Here is a 20,793-nt window from a genome sequence, read left to right as displayed (position 1 = left end):
CTCTCTCATACCGCACACCCCGTACCCGGAGCCGTGCTCTTCCTGCTGGGGGATTCTGGGGATGCTGCCCCCTGCTGAGTCTGGCTGATCCTTCTAGAATATTCAGTAGGTCCTCTTGCCCCCATATTTACTCTCCAGCACCTGCCCCACTGCCTTACAGACCCCCTGCCATGCCCTCCGTGCCCTCTGTCACTCTCACTCACTGATCTAGGATTCCCCAGGCACCACCCCTCTGGGGTTTCCTGGCAGAAAAGGGCTCCCCCAGAACCCCGCTTCTGCCTTCTACCCCAGCCTGGCCTCCCCCAGGCCTGGAATCTGACTGGGTATTGTAACATAGTAGCTGAATGAACTCCAGTTTCAAAGGTTAATATCAAAATCTGGAGTGGATTACCTAAAAATTACTTACAACACCATTAAAATTCTGAACTCTTTTTGTTGTGGCTGTAAATTAATTTAAAATGTCAGGTTTTTTGAGAAATCCAATAAGAAATTGAGCCAACAGAGCAATCTGCAAACTGTCTGGCAAAGAGGAAAGTGTGTCTCTTCAATCGACAAGGAAAAATATGGAGCTTAACTGGAACCATATGGCTTAGTACTTGAGAGAAATCTGCTGAAGAGGGAGGGCGGGGGGGGGGGGGGGGGGGGGGAGCTCAGCTGACAGCCACACACATGCAGCGGGAGGCCAGAGGGGAGCAGGGCCAGCACAGCGGCTTTGGTGAAGCCAAGGGGCCTGGCGGGCACCTGGCACACGGCCTACTTGGCTGCCCCCTGTCCACGGTCACCAGGCTGCCCCAGGCGGCGACTTGGTCAGTCCGCCGTCTTAACACGTTCTCTCTGTGTCCATCCGGAGCTCCCCGGCCCCCTGCTACCCCACCCCGAGGGGAGCCCACACCCCCTCCTTCCAGGGGACCGCGGGCATCCAGTGTCCCTGCCTGGGACAGCCACCTGTGTGTCTGTGAGGGCCGCCTTCCCTCAGCCCTCCATGGGCTTCCTCCAGGCCAACATGTGGTCCCCATTACTCCTGAATTCCCCCAGATTTACAACACATTAAGTAATTTGTAGGTTATTTCAACTCCAATCTGCCAAAGTTGAGAAAATCAAAATGAAATTCAAACCACAAGGGAACTTCAAAGAAAGAGGAAGAGGAGGAAGACAAGAACACTTGAGTACATTCTCTTCCTCAGGTCCCCCTGGGTCCCCTTATGGCATCCTCTAGGGGCCCCACTGCCTGCCTTCCTCTGCTTCCCTTCTCCTTGCCTGGGTACCCCCCTTGAGATAGGGCGGTGACCCCTGTTGCCCCTCTGAGTGTGGATGCAGAAGTCCAGGAGCAGGTTGGGGGCTTGTGTTAGCTGGTGTTCGGGGCCAAGGAGAAACCCCCCCCAACTTATAACCCCGAGCCCCCTCTGCTGGTTGGGTTATTCTAGAGCTCCAAAGCCTGCCTCTTTGCTTTTCTGGCCCATTTTGGGGGACTCTGCCAGTGCTCCTCCAGCCCCCATGTGCCTGGGACAGCTGACAGCTGGTGGGTACCACCTGGCCCCTCCATTTAATAGCTCAGGTTACCTTATTTTGCTTTCTACCCTTTAAAACAGCCTTGTAAATAAGCAAACACTCGGTGCCAAGCACCTTCGGCACTTCGCCAGGCTGGTAAATATTTTAGTAGTGACTTGGTAACAGTTGTGTTCACTTTGATTTCCTCAGAAAGGTTCTTGGTGCTGGGGAGGGGGCCGCGGCTCTGGGAAATGATTTGCTGGTTATTTATAGTCCGGCTCTGACCATGTGGCCTTTGCTCTAACCCCGTGGGTTGTATGCTGGGGTATTTTTAAAGCTAGTATGGCATTAACCTTTTACCCCTTTCAGCAAAGTTGGGGGGACGCTTCTACCTCTCTGAAAGTGACCCATGGTGAAAGAGCTCCTAGGTCTCAGATTCGGGAAACAGATTCTAGACTCTTCCCCACCAAGAACCTGAATGATCTGGGAGACCATAGGAGACCCCCAGGGTTGGGTGTGAGCCTGGGGTTGGCCCAGTCTGATGTGGTTTGGACTTGATGAGAACCCCAAGGTCCCGCAGAAAGGTACATGGAGCCGAGGCCATGCTGAACGGGGTGGCCACCTGCGGCATCTGGCATAAAGCAGACTGTGGGAGTAGCCAGGCTGTGGAAGGAATTTGGGGGAAATGCAACAATCAGACAAGTTTTCTAGGTGTCTGGTTCTGGACCCATACCACAGGGGGAAAAAATGGGAGATGGGGCCAAGGAAGACTAAGAGATGGAGGGAGCTTCCAGTCTGGTGCCCTGGGGTCTTGACCTTCCCAGACAAGGGCACCTGCAAAGGGCAGGGCCTCTCTGCCCTGTGCCAGGAAGCTGGTCTGTCTTGACCTGAACTTGGACATCAGGCCTTCCATAGGTCGGGCTGTCATCTCCGGCTGGGCGTGCTCTGCTCCCAGGCTGGGCACCAGGGGAAGGATGAGACAGTGGGATAGGGGCAGGCGTCTGGCTTTAACACACTGCTCAGGGCCACAGCCACGTACTCCTTTGTTTTATGGGAAGGTTTACTGGAAAGATGGGTTGGTTTTAAAGGGACTCTAAGTCACGGCACTGGGAGACCATATCGATGTTCCCCGCACCCCAGTGCCCCACAGGCTGTGCCTGGGAGTGCCTGTGGGGTAGACACATGCAAAGTAGGAACAAGGCCTGTCCCCTCTCACCGAGCTGGTGGTGGAGAATAGGCCAAGGGGAAAGTGGGCACTTCCGGCCAGGAGAAAGCCAGGCTCAGTGTTCGGGAGGACCCTTCCTCTGGTTCCCCACTGGCAGGTGGGGCCTTCCCACCGGGGGCTTACAGTCAGAGCCCTGTTCAGCTGACCAGCCAACCTGCTGCCACTCCCCAGCCGCCTGCCCTTCCCCCTTTGGCTCCTGGCGCCATGATGTGCACCTCCCGTCTGCGCCCACGCACACCCCATTGGTGCTTAGCCGCCGTGGGCGCGAGTCAGGTGAGCAGCAGACAGAGTGGCAGACCCAGCTCACCTCCTTCCCCGCGGGACTGGTGCCAGGGCTGCGCTCTTCCCGGAAGGCTTCCAAGCTCCCCCGCACGGCATCCTGTTGAGCCTGTTCCTGGGGTGCGGGGGCAGGCCTCCTGGGGGGAGAGTGTCTGCCCCGTGCTGCCATGGCGCCGGCTTTTCCTGGAGGCCCGAGTCGGAGTTGCCAGAGGCGGGCAGCTGGGCCAGGACAGGAGAGGGGCACGTCTGAGATGGGAGTCAACTGGGATGGAGCCACGTCCCTACCACCGCCACCGCGGGCCCGCTGGGGACAACCTCAGAGCCCTAGGCGCATCTGCGTTGGTGCCCACTAAGTGGGGGTTGCTTCACTGGCCCTCAGTGGGATTTGCCCTGCAGGATGAGGACAGAGTCCCTCACTGTGCCCTCAGCTGTGCCCAGCACCCACAGCGGGGCTCAGGGACCCTCGTGGCTCTTCGGCCTTGCCAACACTGGCTCCCCAACCCCCCATTTTCAATGTCCTTGGGAACTCGGGGGAGTTCTAGGGAGGAGGCAGGAAGGTAGTAGAGGCCTTCTGAGGGTCCAGAATGTTTGAGTCCAAATGGTAAGAGACCAGCCTTGCAAGCTCCTGAGCCCCAAGGCTGTGCCCTCCAGTCTTCCCTGGTCCGCTGGCCCCTTGAGTGGGAAAGAAGAGTGCTTGGGTGAATCTCCTTCTCCCTCTTGGCCTTGAGTTTGGAACTGCGTCACACCTGGAACCCTCTTGTCCTTCACCTGGTATCTTGAGCAAAAAACCGTCTTTTCCAGTTTCCTTCTGGCCTTTGGTAATAAGGATGCCTGTCAACACTCATTCCCTTCCCCATTCCCCCTAAAGGAAAAGGAAGCCCCATGGTCCTGCTGAGGGGTCTAAGTGGCTCAGGGGTCCCTAGGCTGTGGCAGCTAACCCACCCCCTTCAGCGCCCCAGGGGGCTGACATGCAGGTTTCTGCCTAGCCGGCGTGCGTGCCCAGACATCCTCAAACATTTCCATAGACCCCCTGTGTTAAGGGGAGGACACCATGCCTCAGTTTCCCTAGGTGGCTTCTCTCAACAAGTGCTGGGAGAGATACATCTGGAGAAGCAAGGGAAGAGAGTCGGGGGTGGGCGCCTAGAGGACCCAAAGAGGTTCCTCTCGTTCCTCTGAACACTTCCTAGCGGGGGGGAGCAGAAGGCAAAAAAGCACCTGGCCGGGAGCGAGGCAGGAAGGTGTGCTGCCTGAGGCCTCCCCCAGCCTATCAGACCCAACAGACACCCAGCCTCCCTCTCCCTGGTTTGCGGGCCAGCGCCTGAATGAAGTGCACGTAGGAAGGGAGAGTCACCTGCAAAGTCCTGTAGAAGATCAGGGTCAGCGGCTGCCCCAGGGGACCAGAAGCAGGCAGAGCATCTGCCCTCAGTTGGTCCCTGACATAGGCCTGGTGGGGAGGGGCCACACAGGCAGGTAGCCGGTTTGCCCTGCTTCTCCTGGATGCCTACGTGGACAAGTCCTGGTTTCGAGCTCCCTGAGAGCTAGGAATGGAGGAGATCCTATGAAAATGATGATATGTGACAATCAGTCACAGCAATTAGTGTTTTGGTTAACAGGCCTTTTTTGTTTTCTCTCACCCAGACAGAATGTCACAAATAAATCCTCTCCTGCATTTGCATATTAATTGGATCGGAGACGTCAAGCATCTTTCATTAAAGAAAATGATCTGCATATTTGGAGACATAAAATAGTTATTTTGATGGGGTTTTTTTCCTAAGATCAGGGGGTGGGGGAGGTAGGTGATGGGTGCAGTAGAAATTGAGGTAGAGTGAAGGCAAAGCCAGCCCCTCTGTCTGAGTTAACCCTGTGCAGTCTGGAGTCCATGGGCCAAGCTTGGGCAGAAGATCATTAATGTGTAAATTAATTCAGGAGCCCAGGGGCCCCAAGGAATCGCAGGGTTGCCCAGGAGGCCGGCTTGGCCCCTGTGCAAAAGGGACTCCTACCAGAGATGTGGACGAGGAGGCAGGGTGCCATCCTGACTGCTGTTCTGGGTGCATTTCCCGAGGGCAGGAAGTAGTGGGCAAGGGGAGTGGTTCAGTGCCCACCTGTGTCTTGGGGATCTTGGCTTGCTCTGCCCAGCTCTCTGTCCCACCCACCACCTTGACCTCAGGGTCAGCCCGCTCCTCCAGCCTCCTGCTCTTCCTTTCCCCTTGGCTTACCCATCTGTGCCCCCTTTCTGCATGCTCTCTGACCTTGGGCTTCCCTGCACCCACCATCCTCCCTGTCCCCACATGGAAAGTTTTCTGGGGGCAGTAGAAGCAAAGCCTGGAGTCATTATCACAAGCACTCGAAATAACCCAGAAAGCCACTGGGCCCATATTAGGGCATGAGTTGCCCAGGAAAGCTGAGTGAATGTAGAGTTTTTGATAGGCAAATGTGACTGCCAAAAGTCATCCTGGTTTCCCCCTCCTGCCTTTAACTCTAGGTCCTTGTGGGCTGCTCATGCCAGTGTGCTGGGCAGGCACCAGGGACAGCCTCCTCTAGACATCTCAGACCTCCCCTGGATTCTTTGAGGAGCACAGCCGTGAGGCCGGTCAGCAACATCTAACTTACGTCCCAGCCTCTCTGCCCTCACTGGGCCTAAAGCCACAATCCCTTGTGCCCTATCCTGGTTAGGTGTTTAAGTGATGTTGATGATTTTGTGCCCTATCCTGGTTAGGTGTTCAGGTGATGATGATGATGATGATGATGACAACGACAAGGATGACTGCCACCACTTTTTGCACATAGGAAATGTGCAGACACTTGGCTAAGCTTGGCACTCACTGTCTCCCCGAATCCTCACCGCCACCCTCTGAGATAGGCACTATCAGCGCATGCATTTGATAGATAAGGAAACTTGACCTCAGAGGGGCCGGATAAGGTGCCCATGGTGCCATCAGGGTTCAGAACATGCAGCCACAGCCACGCTCTTCACCCAAGGCTGTGGGGCCTCCGGGCCGTGGGGACCAGTGGGGTCTGGCTCCTGGTTTGATGGCAGCTGACTGTCATGTCCGCGTATGAAATCGGAGGACGTGGGTTGAGACTCTCAGCACTGCTGCCTCCCCTCACCCCGCGGAGAAAGCCCTGCCCATGTTCACAAGACTTGCAGGGGGCTGACTCCTGTGGGTTCTGTGGGCCCCCGAACCAGAGGGGTCTGTTCCAGGCCTACCCACGCTCCTGGTGTGCGGTTTTGCTTAGAACTGTGAAGTGCCCACTTACCCTGTTCCCACACCCCGCTGGTGCCATGCAGTTCCCTGGGCTCCTGGGCTCCCTAGGGATTGGGCTGGCCCCGAGGGCATGGCCAGCTCCCTGGTTGAGCTGTGAGGCCACCCACCTGTGCAACTCCCCCCACCCCAACTGAAAGGCGGGCCAGCCTATCCTTGTGCCCTGCAGTGGGCCCGAGCGTCAGGTGGAAGGCTGTTGGGTTGGTGTTGCCTGCCCCACAGTGCTGCTTCTCGGGGACCCCCTTCTCCGAAGCACCCAGATTCTGAATGTTCGGTGTGTGCAGCCTTGGGCCATCACCTTGAACTTCAGGGTTCTTTCACTTTTGCCACCTTCCTCCACTAGCCAGGGCACTTGGGCAGGAACACTGCTTCTGGGTCTGAGGGGAAGGCAGGGAGGTATGGTAGAAAGAACCAGGGCTTTTCATTCAAAATGAATCAGTTTGGACTCTGACCTGTCTGTTTTTATGAGCATGCACCTTGGGCAGGATTTCTTCCCTTGCAAAAAGGGGGCAGTCATTCCTCCCATGGGCAGGGTCTGAGGGGTAATTTGGTTCATCTCTGTTGAGTGCCCAGACACAGGCTTGGGATAGGGCAGGCCCCCACAAAGGCCAGCTCAGGGGGCATGTGCTTGGGTCTACTGCCTACTCTCCAGGGGGTCAGGACTCTGGAAGGGCCTCCCTGGCTGGGGGATGGATGTGATCATTTCCCAAAGACCTGGCACCTTTGCCCAGTTTGTTCCTTGTCCTGTCTGGCCCTCAGCAACTTTGTCAGCATGTGCTTCTGGCAGGGCAGGTGGGGGTGCCTAGTGGTCCTCAAATTTGGGGTTCTTGGAGAAGGGGCCTTGGGTGCTCTGCTTGAGGAGGCTGTGGATAGGCCGGGTGTTTTATGGAGTCTGGGGGAGTCCTACAGCAGCTGTATCTGTTAAATGCCAAGCAGCCAAGTTGGTTTAATATGATTGTAGCTGCTGCTTTGATAAATCAAAATAATTAAAAATAATAAATTTGATTCCTCAAACCAACAGGCTGTGTGTGGGCGCAGGGCCTGGGCTGCCGAGCTAGGGCCGGGGAGGTGGGGGGGGGGGGGCCTGGGACACAGGAATGCCTGTCTTCGTGGGATCATAAATGAGGAGGTGGACGTGAGCTTGGCAAATCAATTAGGGGAAGAGGGTCTTTCACTCCACAGAGCTGTTGGCCAGCCTGGGCTGGAGCCCCCACTGGGGCCTGCCACTGGCTCTGTGTCCTTGGGCCACCTTCGGTTTCCTCATCTGACCCCACTCATGGGGCAGGGTGAGGAGTCAAGCCTGATGTGAACACAGGTCGGCCCCCTGTTGAGTGGGCCCCAGCGGCCCCTCTCGGTCTTCCTTTTACCCCCCTTTGTCACTGCCATGACCAGGGCACCCCCCCTTTGGCAGTGCTGTGGCCGGGGCACCCTGCTTTGGTCCTGCCATGGCCAGGGCACCCCACTTTGGTACTCCAGGGCACCCCCTTTGGGCAGTGCCACAGCTGGGGCACCCCGCTTTGGTGCACCCAGGGCACCCCCTTTGGTACTGCTGTGGCCGAGGTGACCGGACATGTTCACAGCAACTGAGCAGCCTTGCTGGTCCGGCAGCTCACCAGGAGCTCTTCCTCCAGCTGCCGGCTGTTGTCCCAACACAGGATTGTTCTGTTTATGAGGACATCCCCTGTTGTAGGACATTTCTATTGATAGCTTCCTTCTGCTTCCAGCGTTGGGGCAGGAAGTACATATGCCCCTCCCTGTGGACCGGGGTCCCTGGTCTGGGTGCCGGCAGCCCTGACACGGGTGGGTGAGAGTTGGAGAGGGCAGGTGACCCCTTGGCTTCCACCCTGTCCCCTCTCCCCCTGTCCCCCCGCCATCCTCAGGAGCTGTATTTGGTGTCTGATCCAGAAGAGCCTGAGCAGCTGGAAATCTGAACTGAGTGGAGGGGGCAGGGGCTGGTGGGGCGGGAGGGACAGGGTGTCTGTCTCTTTAAATGCACTTTGTGTCAGTGTGATAAGGAATTTGATGGCTTTATCAGAAATACCAAAGCTTTATTTAGCAGGGTGAGGCTCACACCACTCAGCTCCACACAATCTGCTGATAAATTGCAAAAAAGAAAAAACCCAACATCTCACCAACACCCAGCACAGCAAGGGAGAAAAGGCAAGGCAGGCGGAAGGGCAGAGAAGCAAACTTGGAAGTTTTGGGGGTTGTGGAGTTGCAGGGGGTGAGAGTGGTGATGGGTGCAGTGGGAATACAGGTGCCTTCTCGAAAGTGCTAACTGGCGGGCATTCTTCCATTCTCCACTGGTGGCCTTTGTAGATTTTTCTGGTTTTCAGCAAAAAATACAAGAAATATCTTCATTCTTCCAGGGAAAGAGCTGGTGAAAGAGACCTTTCATTCTCCTTGGCCGCTTTTATCTGCTCCTCCTGTCCCTCTGCCGTACCAGCCCTCCTCAATCTCTAGGTGAATCCTCCAGGCCACCCGGCTGGCTGAGCCGGTGAAGGCAGGGAGCGTCGGGAGGGGGACGTGTTTGGCAGAATGCAGGAGAGACCGTCAGGCATGGGGAGTTGCAACTCTGAGAAAGGGGGTCCCCCCTCCGTAAAGCAAAGTGCGGCCAAAGAAGCAGGGGAGGGGAGGTCAAGTCTCTGCCCAGGTCACAGGAGGAAGCTGGAGGTGCTTTGGCAGGCTCCGCCTACTGCGACATTCCAGGACATTCCGAGCTCTCTGCCAGTTGAGTGGCTCTGGGGGAGCCCCCTATCCTGGCCACTCTAGATTTCTATACCTCCTGGAGGGTCAGCAAAAGGACCGAATGGCATTTCTGTTTCTGTTTCTTCCTCCTCAAGCCTTCTCTCTGCACCCTGGATGCTGCTTCTTGCCCCTTTCTCTTGGGGAGCCCCTCCCTGATCTGGCTTTCTGGACAGTGCACAGGCTCAAGGGCAGCAGCACCCAGTACTCCTCTTGACTGTCCCTGCTCCTCCCTTTGCCCTCGGCTCCCGATGCACCTTTTGATGTAAGCAGACCGAATTTCAGCCGCGGTCCCCACAACGCCTCTTTGCATGTGCTGTGAAGTTGTGCCTCTTCTGATTTCTTCCAGAAACGGAGGCAGGTACCACCTCTCTGGGTCCAGATGAGAGCCACGTGGAAGGGGAGCGAGTTGGGTGCTGTGTGTAGTAGAAAAGGAGGCACCTCTGTTTCTCCAACTTCCTGGGGGCTGTCCTCTGCCCGGCTAGCCCAGCACCCTAGCTCCCGGGCCCCTCACCCCTTTCTAGTGACACCACGGCCTGGCAGAGCCAAGGGCTAGGGGTGGTTACCACGGGCCCTGGCTATCCCAGGTCCAGGGCTGCTACTGCTACTTTCCTCTACCCAGTGTCCCTCTTGGTGCCTCAGGGGTTGGTTGAGGCAGGAACATCTCTGCCCACATGGCTGTCCCCAAACTTGGCTAAAGGGCTAAGGCTTTTCAGGGCCCTCCAAACAGGGTGGAGGCTGGCTGAGGCCAGAGGATGCTTCAGGAGCAGTTGCAGGGAACCCAAAGTCAGGTTGACCAGAGGCAAGGGTAAGCAGAGTTTGAGAACCAGCCGAGCCGAGGAGGAGCCGAGCCAGTGTGCTTTCTAGAGGTAGTGACCTGGAGGGGGCCCTAGCCAAGGCGAGGCCAGCCAGGCGGAGTGCCGTGGCAGGTCAGTTTCCTAGCAATTCCTCAGCTTTAGATAGTGGAGCCCCCAGGATTAGCCCGACTGCCAGAGAGGGGAAATGCTGGGCGGAGAAACAGGGGAGCTCTGAGGAGAGGGTGGGGGCTGAGCTGGCCAGGGAAGGGCAGAGGGTGGAGGAAGCTGTGGAAAGGACGCAGCCAGGAGACAGACAGGAGGAGTAAATGGAAGTGACAGGGTCAGGCCAGACCTTTGTCCTCCAGCCTGATTAGAGAGTCTGCCCTGGATTTCTGAAACTTTGGGATGTTGTCGGACAAACTGGAGCTTAATTCTGTCAGAGCGCTGGGGAGATTAGAATTGACATCCTGGGAGCACATTCCTGGCTGGGCAGAAATCCAGCCCCCGCTGGGAAAAACCTGTGAAAGCATGGCCAGCCCAGGGGTGGTGGCGGGGGGTGCCTGTCAGGCCCACTGGCCACTTCAGCCTTGTGGGTTGGAGCCAGGAGCCTTTGGAAGGCCGGGGCTGTGTTGTTGGAAGCCTTGGGCCCAGCAGAAACAAACAATGGAGGCGCAGCAGAGCCCCTTCTGAGTCTAAACCCAGGTTCTGTGCCTCTGCCTAGTGGGAAGAGGGCTTAACTGCCTTGGGAAGAGAGCTTAATTAAGTTGGTTGGACCTCAGTTTTCGCATCTGTAAAATGGGACGGGTCTGCCTTCTGGACCCACTGAACTTTCCTGTCCTTTGACGTTGAAGGCATAGGCTTGGAAAGCTGAGAGGAAGGGGTCAGGCTTCCCTCACTGAGCTCCCCAGCACTGGGCAGACCCAGGGAGTGTCGTCCCTGCAGGATGCTGCGGCATGCCATGCGAAGGTGCTCGCCCCTGCACCAAGGAGGGCCTTTCCAGCAGCCAGCCCCGTCAGCTGTGAGCAGCCCGCAGTACATCTCTGCCCTGTGCATCTAAGAGCTCCCAGGAAACCCCCCTGCTCAAACCAAGTGAGCCCAAGCAAGTGACTCGGGCCTGCCCTGCGGCAGCATCCCATCCAGAACAGCTCCTCTCAGACCAGGAGATGGGGTCTGAGGACCGGAGCAAGGACCAAGCCCCTTAGCCCCAAACCAGGCTGTTTGTGGAAGAACAGAGTACCCCTCCCCACTTCCCTCCCGGTTCTAATGACTTTTAAATATTGGTAAATATTTTGGCTAATGCAGGCTCTCATGGCAGAGAACAAAGCTGTCTGCAGTTCAGGACCTACAAATTATTTATTAAAGATCTGAGATGCGGCGCAATTATGTGGAAAGAACCCCCAAAATTAAATAAATAACTAACAAAATAAATAAATAACAGCCACACTGGCCGCTTGCAGGCTTGGGGAGCTGCATACATGATTGCCGTCTTGATGAACTCCCCCCGGATGTAATGAGCTGATTTTCTGCTGTTAATATTGCATCTGCTGATGAAGGATTCGTTAGGATAATGGAACGAAGCTAAAATATAAATGACTCCCTGTCAAGAAGCAGCTTTTGTTTGTTGATCTCCTGACAGTTCCCGGGCCAAGGCAGGGGTTTCTGCGTGCACACGCATTCAGGATGTGGGCAGGAGGGCGGGGAGAGGGCTCGGGGGGCTGCCCCCAGGGCTTGGCTCTCCTGGTATCCTAGGCTTTCCCTGCCAGGTGGAACCCCATACTTTGGGAGGGGGTCCCAGAGCCCTGTGGGTGGGGAAGTCCTTGATCCAGACCCTCCTTCCCCTCCCGGAGGACAGCTTGTCACACCAAGTGGCTGAGTAGCAGCAAAAGTTATCAGGGGAGCCTGGCGGAGACGGATGGCCGGGGCCGTGCTCGTTGGGATCCACACACTAGACGGGATGCGCCGCGTGTGCGCAGGGGAATGGTAGCATCACGGAATCCTAGGCTCTTGAGTGACGTAGGCTGCGGGGAGGCCCATCCCTGGAGCCACCCTTGCCTTTCCATATTGTCTTTTTTCCCTCAGCGGTCACAAAGCACGTCTCACAGAGGCCTAGGAATTCCTTGGGCAGGGTGCACGCCATTCTCGAGGAGGACGGGCCCCATCTGAAATTGTGATGATTCACCTTCCCACCCCCTTGCTTGGCTTATCTAATACCTATGCTGAGCTGCCACGTGGGGACTATCTTTCCCCTTTCTCAAGCTGCTGGGGCTGCTGCTGCCACTGTTTCTTCGGCTTTCTTACGTTACCTCATGGTAAAATGCACGTCACCTAAAATTTACCATCGTCGTCATTTTAAACTGTACGATTTAGTAGCATTAAGCACCTTCATGATGTTGTGCAACCCTTGCCAACGTCCAGTTCCAGAAGTTTTTCATTGCCCCGGACAGAAACTCTATGCCTGTTAGCAGCCACTCCCCAGTCCCCCTTCGCCCTGCCCCTGACAACCACTGACCTGCCCTCTGTGCCCATGGATTTGCCGGTCCTGGACATTCCGTGTACGTGGAATTGTACGATATGTGCCCTTTGCTTCTGGCTGCTCTCACTTAGCATGTTCTCGAGGCACATCCATGTTGTAGTGTGTATGAGAACTTCATTCCTTTCTACAGCTGACTAATATTTCATTGTGTGGCTCTGCCTCATCTTGTTTATCCAGTCATCCGTTGACGGACATTTGGGTTGCTGTTCACCTTTTGGCTCTTGTGAAGAGAGCATCTATGAACATCCGTGTTCATTTATTTGGGTCTGTTTTCCATTCTTTTGGATATATACCTGGATCTCCCCCCAGCTTCTTCAAGGCGGGGACCCTGAAAGTTAGTAACAGGAAATGTATATTGAGCACTTACCGTGTGTCAGACGATAGTGTTGCGCATTATTTCAGCAAATCTTTGCCACCACCATGAGAGTAGAAGCTCTGTGAGAACTGTCTTTGGTTTCCCACAGTTCTCTAGGCCTAGGACAGTATCCGGCACATAGTAGATAAGAAAGATTCACTGAACCAACTGCCTTTGAGGTGGGGACTTCTGTTCCTACTTTTCCATTAAGGAAACTGAGGCCTGGAAAAGGTTAAGTAGTCTGCCCTACCAGATCCCGTGGTTATAAGTGACAGAGGCAAGATTCCAGCCCCACCTCCCTGACTCTGCTCTTGCTCCCACATGCTGGACAGTTTCTCTTCCTTATGCGTAGCACCGTGCCCCTGCACACAGTATGCACTCGCTGAATTCCTAAGCCCACTGTGGAGCGGGGGACAGAAAGAGATCTAGGGTCGATTTACCTGGCAGAGGGGCTGGGTGACACCCAGAGCAGCTGTTGGCTTTCTGTGCATCTCTCTGGCAGAATTGGACCGTCTTTCCAAGGAGGCACTGCCTTACCCTCATTGAGCTCCGAGGTGGCAAAGACTGGATTGGACACTGCCGAGCACTCCTCCCAGGAAACCTTCTTGCTGACACTCTGGCCAGAATGACTCCTCATCTTGACCTTCAAGGCTGTCAGATAGGGGAGAGAGCAAACCCAGCCGCCGACCTGGATCCCTCTTACTAGGGAGAGGATGGGCCCCATCAGGAAGGTCTCAGGCACTTCTGCCTTGAGTGGTCGGACAGGGCTTTCACGAAATGGAAGAGTTTCTTCCTCCTGTGGGGTCTCAGGAGGGGTGGGGAGGCTGACTCCTCTTCTGGAAGCCTGAGAGGGTAAGGCAGGGCCTCCCATCACAGGCCAAGTCCCGGCAGGGCTGGTCTCAGTTTCTGAGACAGGAAGAAGAGAGAGGGCAAGCCAGGAATGGGGACCTTTCAGGGCAGCATCTGGCAAAGGGACCAAGGCCTGGGCAGGGAATGTCTAAGGCAGAGAGGGCGAGTGAGAGGCCCCGGGGCTGGTGGGAGTCAGCTGAGTACTTCCCTGCTTTTTCATTTATGTATTTATTGAACACATTTCCTGAGCCAGGACTTGACAGAACAAGGTGGGCAAACCCCTTTCCTGCCCCCAAACGACTAGACCCTCTCTCCCTGTTGACCCTGTACAGATTTTTCAGGATTCTGGCCAAATTCCAGCCCAGACTGTGTTTGGAAACCAGCCCCCACCCCCGCCCCCAGAGCCAATCCAGGGACCTGCTCGGACTCCTGGTGCTGGGCGCCCGCCCCACCTGCCCCCTGCCTGCCTTGAGGTGTTAGGTCCCTTTCCCTAAGAGGAGACAGGCACCTGCTGGATTATGCAGAGCCCTTGGACCCCTCTTTGTCCTGCTAACCACTGTGTAAAAGTCGGGCTTCCTTTGACCTTTCCGTCTTGCCTGGTTCGGCTGTGGCGGGCCTAGTGACACATGCCCTGGGGCGTCTGCCGGCTAACTGCTCAGCCCCTGCCTGCCTGCGGCCTCTCTCTCCCTGGCCCTGCTCCCCTGGCAGAACTTTCTATTCTTTCTTCCCCCTCTATTCCTCCCTCCCTCCCTTCCTCCCTCCCTTCCCTCTCTCTCTCTCTCTCCCTCTCTCTCTCTCTTTCACTCTTTTAACATGGTTTTCCTAAAAAGTTTTTTAATCAATCAAATTTGAGGCAGAAAATAGGTTTTGTCACGCCTGGTCCCGGGGTGGTGTGGCTCTCACTCAGGCTCCTGACAGCTCCTCAATGCAGGAAGGAGGCCAAACAGAATATTTCTCGGGGAAAGTGCCCGTTTCCATGACACTGCCCCTTGTTGTCTGAGCTGCCCCCCTCCCCAAGCTGCCGGCTGACATGGCCTCAGCCCCTGTGAAAGGGCCGTGGAGAGGGTGTGTGAGGGTGGGGGAGGGGCAGGGGACAGCACTGGGGGGTAGATGGGCGGCCGACAGCTGCCCCGAGCCTCCGTGGCCTGAGAGGGTTGGGGAGCAGGTAGGGGCGGCAGGGCCGAGGAGCCTGGCCTGGTGCTGCATAATCAGCTGAGCCTCATAAATATGGGGCTGGGGAGCCGTGGGCGAGACACTCCGAAGGCAAGTCCATGATAGTCGGTGGCTCCAGCCAGAAGGGACTGCAGCTGGATGAGGCCTCTTCAGGTCCCGGTATGCCTGGCACAGCAGCTTCTTCACCCTTCCCTCTGCCCCTTCCCTCCTCTCCCAGCCTGTCCCTCCACCCTCTCACCCGTGGCAGCCCCTCTGGCCTCCATCCAGCCCTCCTTCCACCCCAACCCTCCTTGTGCCTGGAGGAGCCTCCAGCGAGCATCCCATTCCCCGGCCCACCACCCCCCCTCCCGGAGCTCCCCGCTGGCCCTCAGGGGGTCTCCCCCTCTCCTTCCCAATTCCCTCTTCCTCCTTCCCACCTCAGACATTCACCTTCTCCTCTTTCTTCTACTCTTCTCGCTCTCTTTTATAATTAATGATTAGTTTTAATTGGTTTGCTTAGGCAGCCTGACAGCAAATTAACAGAAGCCAGCCCAGGGCTGCCAGGCTCGGGGAGAGACCACTGCACTCCGGCACTGGCCGGGCGAAGGCAGGCCAGGCTGAGCTGGGGGGCCCGTGGGCCGGCTGGGTGGGCCTCCGAAAGACAGCTCTCACAGCGAGGGTCGGGCCACACCTGGCGGGCGCAGTGGCCGATGGGAAGAAGGCAATAGACTCTTGGCACACAAGGCACATAAGTGGCAACTTTCTCTGTGCACTTCTGTTCTTCTTCTCCTCCTCGCACCCCTCCCATGTTCTCATTCACAGAAGACATCGTCCACATCTGTGGAAATTAGGGCCAGGTATAAAAGGAGGGCAGGGGCCCTGCCTTCAGACTGGGGCAGGGCTGGCTTGATTGCGATCCCACCCATCCTCACTCACGCCATGGGCCAATGGGCTTAGCGGCTTGACACCTCTGGGGCCAAGCTTCTGCTTTTTCACGTGGACAGGAGGGAACCGGTCATTGGGCTGTTGGCCTACTTAGCTCAGCTGCCTGCCTCCAGTCTGGAAGCTCCAGGACCTGGTTCTGTATCCGATTTGCTGTGCGCCTCGGCACAGAATACAACCTTTCGGTCCTCAGTTTCCCGGTCAGAGTACTTAGGATGAAGACCGTCAGATGGGTGGATGGGCCAGTGGGGAGGTGGCTGGACGGCTGGCAGAGAAGAGACACGTTGGCCATGATCCCTGAGCACGTTACTTCTCTTTCTTAGCCAAATGTGGGGGCGCCTGCTCTCCTCTGTGTTTTCCCCCTCTGTGTCTGTCCCCTGGCTTTGCAGAAGCCCTTCCTGAGCCCCAGCAGCTCTTCTAGTCCTCTGTGGGGCCCTGGGTGTGCCCGGCCACTAGCTCACACAGGCCAGACCAGACGTCAGGGACAGTGGGGGGCAGAGAGAGACAGAAGATGCCCCAGGCGGGAAGAAAAGAGAGGCAAAGCTGAACTTCTCAGGCTCCCACTGGGGTTCCAGAATGCACCCAGCTGACCTCCCTGCTCCTGTGTGGCAGGCCACCTGCCCCAGGGGCCTGTGAGAGGCGCCACCTAGGGCCGGCCCCTCCGCCAGCATCCCTGCCCCTCCCCCTCCCTCCTCCACCGGTGCCAACTCCCGCAAAGTTTCCTGCGATTGTTGTGTGCGATTGGATCTGCAAGTTGCTCTCTAAGCTTCTTGTCACATTTTGACTTAATGAAGTGCAACTGCTGAGGGATTTGGGTTCAGCGCTCCGGCCTCCCTCGCTCCCTTGTTGTCAGAAAACAGGGGCGGTTGGGGACGGCAACACCGTGCTGCAAGTCGTTATCATTCCGGTCAGTCTGTTTAACACAAAATTAAACAAAGAACTAATTAGTGCCTCATGAATTAATAAATGCACAGTTGCAGGGGAGGATGGGAGGGGAGAAAAAGGTGGTGGAAGGGAGATACTGGAGTTACGGGGTTGGGGGGCTTTGGGGGTTCAAGGGAGGCTGGCCAGGGCGCCCGGAGAGATCTCAGGCAGCGAACATGGGATGGACGCGCAGCCGGGTTCTGACAGCCAGGCCTGCCCAGCACCTCTCAGCGGAGACTGCGCTCTCCAGCCCCTGCCCTGCAGCCCTGCCCTGCTCAGCCTCCGTGTCCCCCAGCTCCCCTCTCTGGCCTCTTCCTCTTTGGTACTTCCACGGGCACTCTCCCACCTCACAAGCCTCCCCCTTCCTCTCTACTGCCCCCTATCTCAGTCAGCCCAGCCCTCTGCTTGACCCCCAGCCTCTCACCCTCAGGGTCAGGTGGGCCTAGGAGGCACCCCTCAGGGGGCAGGGGGAGCAGCCTCCCCAACTGCCCAACATCCCTCAGAGCCCTGGGCCTGGCAGGGTGGGCTCTGCCCAGGTAGGCACCTCTGCCCAGGCAGCCCAACAAAGGCTACAAAACCTGGCAGAAGACCCAGCCTCCTTAGGAGGACTTGTCAAGTACAATTAGCATTATCTGTCTAAATATGTCCTCGGCAAGAGAGGGAGGGCCGCAGGACTGGGTGGCATTCTGGGAGCCCCGTACAAGGTCACCTCACCTCTTGCAATCCCCCCAATCTGATTTGGGGATTACACAGCCTAAGGAAATTGGTGTTATTCCTCTTGCATCATTGATAAGCCACAAATGAGGGAGTGGGGAGGAAAAAACGTAATAAACAGAAAACTGTTGCCGAGTGTGGGTTAGGGTTCTGAGGCCCCGGGGCAGGGGGGGTGGAGGTGGGAGTCCGGGTGGGGGACTGAGGGCTCCTTGGATTTTCTATCCATATCAGGAGTCTGTCTCCCAAACTCAAGCTCTGGGCAGGAAGGTCTGAGCCTAGCAAGCTTGGCTGAGTTATATGTTGGCTAAAGATCCTCTACGTTGTTGGACCATGTCCACTTCCCTACGTGGGCCCCTAGCATGGGTTGTTGTATCTCCTTGGTAGGACCTCAGGGTAGAAGGTGCTGTCATAGCCTGTTTCTGGGAGGTGAGGCTTCTTGGTGCCATGGGCCCTGGTCCACCCTTGCCCCTCTGTCTCCCACTTACTGTAGTGAACAGCTTGGCATCTGTCATTTTTATTCCCAGGGGCTGGGGAAGAGAATGAAGGAATGGGCGCTGCTGTGCTCTGTGGTCCCCAGGCCCCTCGGTTTAGCCACTGCAGCCCCCCCACACACACACACTGCTATCTCCGCCTCCGCAGATGCGTGTGCAGTAGGGTCTGGCTGTTCTCTCTTTGGTTAGGGGTGTCCCGAGTACCCTATTTCTCCTGGCATCGGCTCCTAATGCTTCCTGAACTTTTTCAAAATTTGGTTGCCATATACTTAAGTGAGCCAAAATCCATTTTTGACCCCCTTCGCCTGTCCTGGAGCATTAGCCCCTTGGCCCATAGGTGGCAGGGAGCCCTTGGGCACAGAGCAGGCTGGAGGGCATGCGCTGGGAAGTTGTGGGCATCCTGCCTGAAATGAAATGAAATGAAAGAAAATGAATGAAGTGAAATGAAAGACTAATAGGGATCTTCTCTCTCCCTCCCCAGGATGAAGTGACGCCCCTACTCTGAAAGAGGAGCCTCTAGGACCCGTTACGAGGTAAGCCTGAGACCCCTCCCTGTTCCTTGTGTCCTCCCCCCTTCACTGGTGACCTGATACAGGTGTCACTCTGGGCTGGGTCCAGTTGTGCGGAGCACCCAGGGGGTACTGGGAAGATGGAGAGTGGGGATTGGAGCCACACTGCCCATTGGAACCTGGCCAGAAAAGATGGCCCCAGGAGGAACATGTCAGATTGGCTCTTGGGCTGGGAATGGGCCAGGGGGGCATGTGGGCTGTGGACTGTGGGCATGGAACGTGTCCGAGGTAGTGTGGGGCAGAGGCATCCCTGGTGCCAGGGTTTGGCTGCCCATTGGTGCCATCCCCAGTTCTCTGCAGTGCTGTCTGCCCGCTGTGGCAGCAGCTGCTGGCTGTCCCTGGAAGCGCTGCTTGTGGCTTTTGGGGAGCCTCGTGGACTTGAAAGCCCTAGAACTCCAGCCCTGCCTCTCTCCTTGGAGCTACCCGGCCCGTGGCCTCCTCCCCCCTCCATGAGTGGCTGGTAGGGAGGAGCCCCGATCAGGCTGCTGACCTGCCCTACCCAAGCCCGGGGCTTCCCCGGACTGGCTGGGCCTTCACAGGCTGTCGCAGTCCCCAAGTGGCTGGAGGAACGTCGGGGGCCACCAGGCCTCGGCCCCAGGCAGCGCGGTGTCAGAGGTGACCGGTGGAACGCCAGTGTTATGTAAATAGCGGGACCTGCCCGGCGGGCGAGCTGGCTGGCTGCAGCCATCCATCATCCTCGCTCGGCGGGGCGGGGGACAGACAGGGCACCGTGCGCCTGGCTCCAAACCTGTTTGTTTTCCCTTTGTCTCCCGCGTTTCGGGCCTGGCTGTGACCGGCTCCGGGTTTTGTCCTGCCGGCCCCCTCCCCCGGGGAGGATGGGGGGAAGGGAGGAGATTCGTGCTGCTCCCACCGCGGCATCCCTTTCGGACTTCAAAGGCTCCCCCAGCATTGTCTGTGCCTGCGGGCAGTGGCCCTGAAAACGTGATCAGAGGCGGCCGGTGTAGGGCAGGCCCGGCCCGCGCCCTGCGCTCTCGCTGGGGCCCGTAGATTCCTCCCTTTGCCGCCAGCTCCACCCTGGTTACAGCTCCACTCCCCGGGCCTCTCTCCTCGCCTTCCTCTCCCCTGGCGTCCCTTCTGGCCATCCTGGCCCACTGCTGCCCACTCCCATCCCCTCTTAGCCACAGCGTAACACCTCTCTGGTGGCGTCAAGACTCCTAGAATGTTGAGAGCTCCAAGTCACCACCATCTGCCCCTTCGTATCATCCATGAGAATCAGAAGCAAAGTGAAGGGCTTCTTGGCAGGCTAGGTGCCGGGGCCGGTTCTGGGACATCTAGTCCCCCCCGTATCAGTGCTTGTTCTTTCCCTTCTTTTTATCTATCCTCTGCCGGTCATGAGAGCCTGACTTCCACCTGAGGCCTTTGCCCAGCCCTTCCCTCCATTTCTCGGCAAGGTCTAGATTGGATACTCCTGTCCCCAGGCAGTGGGATGGCATCCTATTTTCTGGAGGCCCACTGCCTGTTTTTGTAAATAAAGTTTTATTGGAACATAGCCACGCCCACTCATTTGCATATTCACGGTGGCTTTGGCTTACTCCACAGTGGCAGAGCTGAGCAGCTACAACAGAGAATGTTTGGCCCACAAAGCCTAGTGCCTGTGGGAGGGATGGGTAGGGGGAGGAGCAGAGGGAGAGGGAGAGAGAGAGAATCCCAAGCAGACTCCTGCTGAGTGCAGAGCCCGACTCGGGGCTGGATCTCAGGACGCTGAGAGGATGACCTGAGCCGAAATGAAGAGTTGGGTACTTAACCCACTGAGCCACCCAGGCACCCCCAGAACAGCTACTTCTGCAGACAGAGTTACTGGGAATAGTGAGTTAATGTGGTCAAAGGTGTCTGGCCTGGGGCCTGACAGGTAGGAAAAACTCACATTTCCTCCTTCCTTCATAGCTTTTCACCTCCCAGAGCCCTAGCCATCCCTGGGCAGGTTCTAAGGGGTTCCCCACCCCTGCCCAGGGACTTGTGAGCCTGACTTCTTGGTGAACGAGAGTCTCCTCACTCCAGTGAGCGCCATGGAAGGAAATGCCCCACGGGTGGTGGGCTGAGGGGCATTGGGGTTCTCAGGTCAGTGCAGGGTCCTCTGCTGCAGGGCTCTGGGAAATCGCCTAAGTTCCCTGGGCACCGCTCTCTCTCAAACGGCATCCTGCACCATGCTCTCTGCTTCCCAGGCTGTTGCAAGTAGGAACTAGGTGCTCGGGGGAGAGTCATGAAGGTTGTGTTTGTGGGTGCTGCTGGGAGTGATGCAGGCCAAGGGAAGAGTCTGAGTTTGAACGTGGGCCGTTCTGGGGGATGTGGGAACTAGGCTGTAGTTCCAGTTGAGAAGACCCCGGAAGTTACGTGGTGGGCCCTTGCTCCGTATAGGGGCAGGGACCAAGGCAGCTCTGACTTGTTACTGGTGCCGTGAGCTGATCTGGGAGCCCGGCTCCAAGCCCTAGAGGAGCTGGCGGGGGGG

General features: G+C 57.0%; 1 protein-coding gene across 1 annotated transcript in view; it reads left to right on the top strand.

The window, feature by feature from the left end:
- The window catches only part of CASZ1 (castor zinc finger 1), a 122,547-nt gene that overhangs the window by 40,855 nt on the left and 60,899 nt on the right, over window positions 1-20,793 (top strand). The window contains exon 3 of the mRNA XM_021684036.2: window positions 18,239-18,290. The gene's annotated coding sequence lies outside the window, so the exon portion shown is untranslated. The remainder of the gene's footprint in view (window positions 1-18,238; window positions 18,291-20,793) is intronic.

The sequence above is a fragment of the Neomonachus schauinslandi genome, chromosome 4 (assembly GCF_002201575.2).
Source record: "Neomonachus schauinslandi chromosome 4, ASM220157v2, whole genome shotgun sequence".
NCBI lineage: Eukaryota > Metazoa > Chordata > Mammalia > Carnivora > Phocidae > Neomonachus > Neomonachus schauinslandi.
This window is presented reverse-complemented; position numbering and strand designations above follow the sequence as displayed.